Source organism: Python bivittatus, unplaced genomic scaffold, assembly GCF_059951505.1.
Source record: "Python bivittatus isolate LINGU-HERP-01145 unplaced genomic scaffold, Pbiv_v1 ctg000340_np1212, whole genome shotgun sequence".
Taxonomy (NCBI): domain Eukaryota; kingdom Metazoa; phylum Chordata; class Lepidosauria; order Squamata; family Pythonidae; genus Python; species Python bivittatus.
In genome coordinates, this window is record NW_028277056.1 from 12,838,524 (window position 1) to 12,845,171 (window position 6,648).

Genomic DNA, 6,648 nt, shown 5'->3' on the forward strand with positions numbered 1-6,648 from the left:
GAGGCTGGTCAAGTGTAAAATATCAAGAGAATGTTATCTTCCCTCTGTTTGAGTTTCTGTTGCAATTCATCCCCAGATTTGGTAAGACTTTAAATTGGGTTTTGATTTGGGAAGAATCTGTAATCATCTGTAGTCACTCTCTGCCCTCTAACAGTGATGGGCAGGCCTAACAGAGATAGTTCACAACTGCCCTCTTACCTATCAATTGCAGCCTTGTCCATTCCTCAGGGCGGTGTTTCTCAGCCTTGACAACTTTAAGATGTGTGGACTTCAACTCCCAGAATTCCCCAGCCAGCATGCCGGGAGTCGAAGTTCACACATCTTAAGTCACTAAGGTTGAGAAACACTGCCTTGGAGGATGCTATTGAGTGGGTGAGTTACAAGGTACAAAAAGCCTTCCTGTGTAGTCTCATTGGGTCTAGCCTAGATTACAAAATTGGTGGTAAGATGTAAAAGGCCCATGAAGAAGATTCTACTTACAGGTTGATTGTGTGGATTTTGGTGAGTTGATTTTGTTTCTAGTTTTTTGTTACTTGCTGTGTTGGACTTGCAGTGCTGGAGGGTGGAATGAAAATGATCCCAAGAAAGAAATAGGATGTTTGCTGTAGAATCACAAGCCAAAAAGCCTTTTCTCACAACTGCTCACTCTCCTATTGATTCTAGTCTTTTCTATTCAATAGGGGATGCAATGGAGAGGTTTACTTATAAGGTCGAAGAAACTTTCCTCCAGATCAAGACCCAGGCATTTGGAAGTGGATAACAATATATTGTGACCTGGATGTTAAGAGTTCTTTTACTTTGTTCCCTATGAACACTCAGTCATGCTTAAAATCTTGCAAATCAAGTAATGTGAAAAAAAAAAAACCCAACAGGATAGAATCTGTCAAATTAAGGCAGAATGAGCTACCTTCCCCCAAACAAAAATGTATTTAGCTGGTTGTTCTGTCCTGTACTTCTGTCTCATTCTTCTTTGTGAAGCTGGACAGAAAAGAAATATAGAAAAGGGAAGTATTATTTGACATTCCCATGGGGGAGAAAGCGAGACCCAGCTTCTAACAATGTTCAGGATGAAAGTCCATCTCTTCTGATTTTCATTTAAATGTCAAAGAGGGCACAATATAATGTTGACCTTCACTCCTGACCCAACTTACAATTTAAATTTATCTCTCCCAGACTCACCTTTGTCTGTTTGAGATCCCTGTTTTTCCTTTCAGCAGGCAATAGGTAGCTTTTGAAATTCAAGTCTGCTCTTAGAGCTCCTGTTAGGGCTGATTTAAACAAATGCTGTATCTTGCTTCCTGTATAGACCAATCACTTCTATGGGAGGCAGCTGTTTACTATATTATTGGTTTTGAGCATCTGTCAACACCTCCTTTGCCAAGTTAATTGAGGTCTGGAAAGCTAAAACATTTTTCAGATTGATGTCTTGATAGATGGTGCTGTGGCCATAGTCATTGACTCACCAACTTCACTGCACTTGGCTCTATAGCCTCTCTACCCCAAATTTGGCATTTTCATATTTGGTGCAGACTGGAATGAGAGATGGCTAAACCAGCAGGTCTGGACATCTGACAAAATTACCTGCCAAACGCAGCAGTTTTTATTATGTATATATATTTTTAGCTTTTTTCATGAGGAGGTTTACACAAATTCATTTATCATATTAGAGGGTGGGCAGTATTGGAGTATTGCAGGATTGCTGAAGTTTCATCTAGGAAGAGTAGGAAAATGGTAACTTTAATGCAATGCTTTATTTTGATTGGATTTTAACCTCTTGCTAAGAAATTAAAAATTGGACCAATAAGAATAATCTTACTGCTTCCCTTCCCTGATTCATTTTGTTTTCAGTAAGAATAGAGAAGTTAAAACAAGTTAAAATGATGAAACTGTCCATGAGGCCTTGCTATCAGAAGAGACAGAGAAATGCTTACACAAGTATTTTAAAATTGCATCTGATCATTTAAATGAAATAGTTTAGGGATTAAAGATATTGCTTGGACAGACTTCCTTTCAAATATAGGCAAAAATTAACATTATTTTTTTGCTACCATCTCCCACCCCACCCTCCATCCCCCAAACTTCCTTGAACCAGTAAGGAGATGCCTTTTAAAAGACCTGCCTTTTAAAAACTTAAGGAAACTCTTGATATCACCACCTCTTTCTTGCTCCTAGACACAGAGCCAGAAGCAAAAACATATTATACTATTTGTTTTAAAATATAAGAATAGAGGATGAAAAACGAGACTAATGGAAATGAGTGAAATGGAATAGTCATAGATGAAGTTGTGTTGAGAAAAATCTAAGTGAACATTCTAGAAAATTGCAGAATACTGTTATCAAGACTATGCATTTTTCCTTACATCTGATCTAAAACAACATATAAAATTAATGAGTCTCTTGCCACTGTAAATAATTCAGGGAGACCTTGAACAATCCCAGACAATCATGTTCCATTCTTAAGCAACCCATCTTGGCAATGGGGCAACTATTGCTCTAAAATATCTGGCAATGCTAGTATAACAGCTTTAGAAATCCTTCAGATTACTCCAAGTTCAGGGATGGGGTGTGTGCTGAGTCACAATTCCTAATTTCAGCATGCCAAGCTGTTTTACAGCCAGAGAACCTTCTAATTAATTTTGTGCAAATGAAACTTCCTGTAGCTGAAAGACTTTCAGATTCCTTTCACAGGCTGGAAGTTATATGATACTGTCCAACATATAGCAGCCAGAATCCAGGCAGCAGACATTTCCACGCACGCCTTCCTTGGAAGTCTAGGATGGAGATGGTTATTGTCCTGTTCTAGTGCATAAGTGGTCAACATGTGACCCCATTCAGTCACCCACTGCCTACATGTTCTAGAAAGCAGGCCAGTGGTGAGACATGGTGAGAGTTATGATCTAACCTAGTCTTCCCAACTTGGTTGCCTTCCAGATGTATGGATTTCAATTCCCAGATTTCTCCAGCCTGAATAGTCTTTGTTAAGAATTCTGGGAATTGAAATCCACACAACTGGAGGGTATCTTGGCTGGGGAAAGTTTGTCTTACACTTGTAATTCTATAGCTTGTTTTTATTTCAGTGAATACTCTCTTTTAGCTTATGGGCATCAAGTCCTTTATACTAAGAGAATTGGTTCTCCATTTGTTGATCCTTAGGTAGCCAAAAAGCATGTTGAAGTCCAAATTCCCCAGGGTTTGCGGTAGGCTGTATACTTTCTGTAATATTTTGCAGAAAAACATGTGTGCATAATATATTTCCAGACAGAAATTCAGATACCAGTTTGTGTGTCTACCCACTTTCTCTTTTGCCTCTCTGGTTCCAACACAGTATTTTTTTTCTCATTAGAAATTATATGTCCATAAATCGTTGTTGTGTGGTTCATTTCTGATTGCAAGCAGGCAGGCCCATAGTATCTGGATCATCTACTCCATCAAATCAAAGAAATACTTGGCTGAGTAATATTTCCAACTAGTTTGATGCGGATTGTGCCACTGCTAAAAAGAAATTAGCAACTTTATATTCAATATAGATAAAGTCTAATTTACAACAGCCCCCTTTGAGATATTATGAATTGAAGAATAATTATAAGATACTAATATGCCAGAAGAAACAGAAATCAGAGACAGACTCCTGGTCATTATAAATAAATGCTTCCCTCTACAAAGACTCTAAATCCTTTTGGAATTTAATTTCCAGGGCTTTCACTGCTCCCTCGGTCCCAGATTGCTGTATACCATCTAAGACTTGGGAAAAATATTTCAAATCAATTTTTATAGAACAACAGCAGCCTATTGTAAATATAGAAAACAACATCAGATCAATGTTACTTACCTTTCCATAGTGGGGACCAGTGTTAGAGGAAGAGATTGTTGACCTTATTTCAAAAGTAAAAACTGGTAAGGCTCCTGGCTTGGATAATATACCCATTGAACTCCTTAAATAAAAACTAGATTGGTGGGGCCCTTTATCAGCAGCCCTATTTGCTGCAATAGATAGTTCTGATTTAATCCCTTCAAGCTGGAATAGGGCTATAATAGTTCCCCTACTTAAGAAGGGAGAAATGGAAGACCCTGTCAATAATAAGCCAATTAGTTTGTTATCAGTCCTGGGTAAATATTTTAAATGAAAAATTAATCTCTTACCTTGAGGAACACTTTGTTCTAACAAATGCTCAGGCTGCTTTTAGGAAAGGCTGATCAACAATTGATCAATGTTTTATATTAGTTTACATAGTAGAAAAAAATTCTGTTTTCCTGAAAGGTAAATTATTTGCTGCTTTTATAGATTTGAAGGCCGCTTTTGATTCTGTTAATAGAAGAAAACTCAAGGCTAAATCAGAGAATTTGGTCCCTCACAGGCATCTCACATATTTAATACTGGCACTATATCAAGATAGTATAATGCAAGCTAGATGCAACAGAAAAGATTTACTTACTGGTGATATAATAATGAACAAGAGTGTGAGACAAGGTTGTATTATGGCCCTACGCTATTTAATATCTATGTCAATGATCTGGAGACTATATTACTTCAGGTTGATGGCCACTGCCCACCATTAGCCAGAAGGAAAATTTGTGCTTTGTTATATGTGGATGATGCTGTTCTTCTTTCATGTTCTAGACTGGGTTTGAAAAGCCTACCTGAGCCACTAGTTAAGTATTACCAAGAAAACCAATTACAAATCAATATGATAAAACTAAAATGTTGGTTTTTGAAAAAAAAAGTTAAAAAGTACAGCTGAAAAATTCAAGATCATGTGATAACACAAGTGGAGAATTTTAGTTATTTGGGCATTTATTTGATCATGCTCTATCCTGGCAACCTTATTGCAAGATAATACTTCTGTAAGCAAAATCTACTATGATGACCTTGCTTCAAAACTTTTTTTTCAAAAGGAGGGAGATTTGTTCCTGCAGCAACACAGGTTTTAATGCAAAAATTGCATCTCAGATTTTATATGGAGCTCCACTTTGGATTACATTTGCCAATAAATTTCACTGCAGGTGAAATTTTTAAGATCTCTTTTAAGTGTTCCAAATTATATTCCAAACTCTGTTCTCCTCCTGGAAATTGGGCAATGCCCTTTGAAAACAATGGCTTGGCTAAGCACTATTCAGTTTTGGATGCCAGTATACTTTTTCAAAAACAAGGAAGGATTGCTTCAGGAAATCCCAAATGAATCTTTTGTAGATGTGTGGTTTAAACAGGTGACCCAAAAGATTAGTCAGATTGGCATTGTTCCTGATTATTTATTTTCCGGGGGTATGACATCAGCATTTCATTGTATTAAACAAAGATTATGGGATAATTCAGTACAGGAATTAATGACTAAAGCTGAAGTTCCGTGTTCACCTGTAACTTCTGGAATTAATTATGGATATACTTTTCACCTCCCTAAATATCTTTAAATAAATACAGAATAGCCTTGTCAAAAGCCAGATTAAACCTGTTGCCATCAAATACGCTTTATGGTAGATTTCAAAAAATCACCCTCTCTCAAAGATTTTGATCCTGCAATGGTATTGAACTTGAAACGGTGAATATATTTTATTGGACTGTGAATTTTATAAGAGTCTTTGGCAGGATGTTATCTGACCTATTTTAAAATCAAACCCAGGAAAAGATACTTCTGAGTGTATTAAAATTTTACTTGCAGATGAAATTCCTAAAATTACAGAGGCAACAGCCAGATTTTTAACTATGGCTATTGAAAACAAGGCTTTTAGTAACACATCAATCAATTGGGGTTTTAAGTGTATTACGTAATATTTGTCAAATATTTTACTTGGTAAACTGTTTTATCTAATGCCAAATTTTAGATTATATTTGTAACTTGCTATTTGGGCTTTTTGGCCATAAATCAATAAAACTATTGAAATAAAAATAGAGCCGCACACTTCATTTGTTATTTAAATTAAATATTTGCCCTGTTTCTAAATAGTGACCCTGGGCAGCTTTTTATTAATTATGTGCCATCAAGTCAATGTCAGCTTTAGCAACACAAAAGCAGACTTTCTCCAGGATGAGAGAACGCCTTTCAGTGTTCCAGTGGTGTACCCATTACAGTTGGAATGTGTGTCAATATTCTTTCTAACCTGCTCCTGAAAAGGTCAACTATTATTTCCATAGAGTATCACAAGGGAAATGATTGCCTGCACAGTTCTGGTCTTTAGTGGTATAGACATATCACAGCATCTGAGTATCTTTTCCAAGGCCTCCATTGCTACCCTACCAAGTGCTAATCCACAGCCTATTTTTTTGACTGCTGGTTTCTTTACAGTTGACAGTCAATCCTAAAAGGCAAAAGTTATCCACTCCTTCAGTTTCCTTATTGTCAATTCTAAGGATAGTTGCTGTACTTGAAGACCATTAGTTTGGTCTTCTTAGTCCCATTTTTTTACCAGAAAAATAAAGAAGCCACAGTCCAGACAGAACATGGCAAAACAGGCTGGCTCCAAGTCAGCACGGGAGTAAGAGAAGGCAGTATACTCTTTCCTTATTTATTCAACCTATAAACTGGATATATACTGAGGAAGGTATATATATCCGTGTTCCTTGACTTCCATTACTACAGCTTCCAGATTATTTTTATTTTCACCTTTCAGACTATTGTCATCATCTTTGCATCTGTTATTAATGTTTCTTTCTTC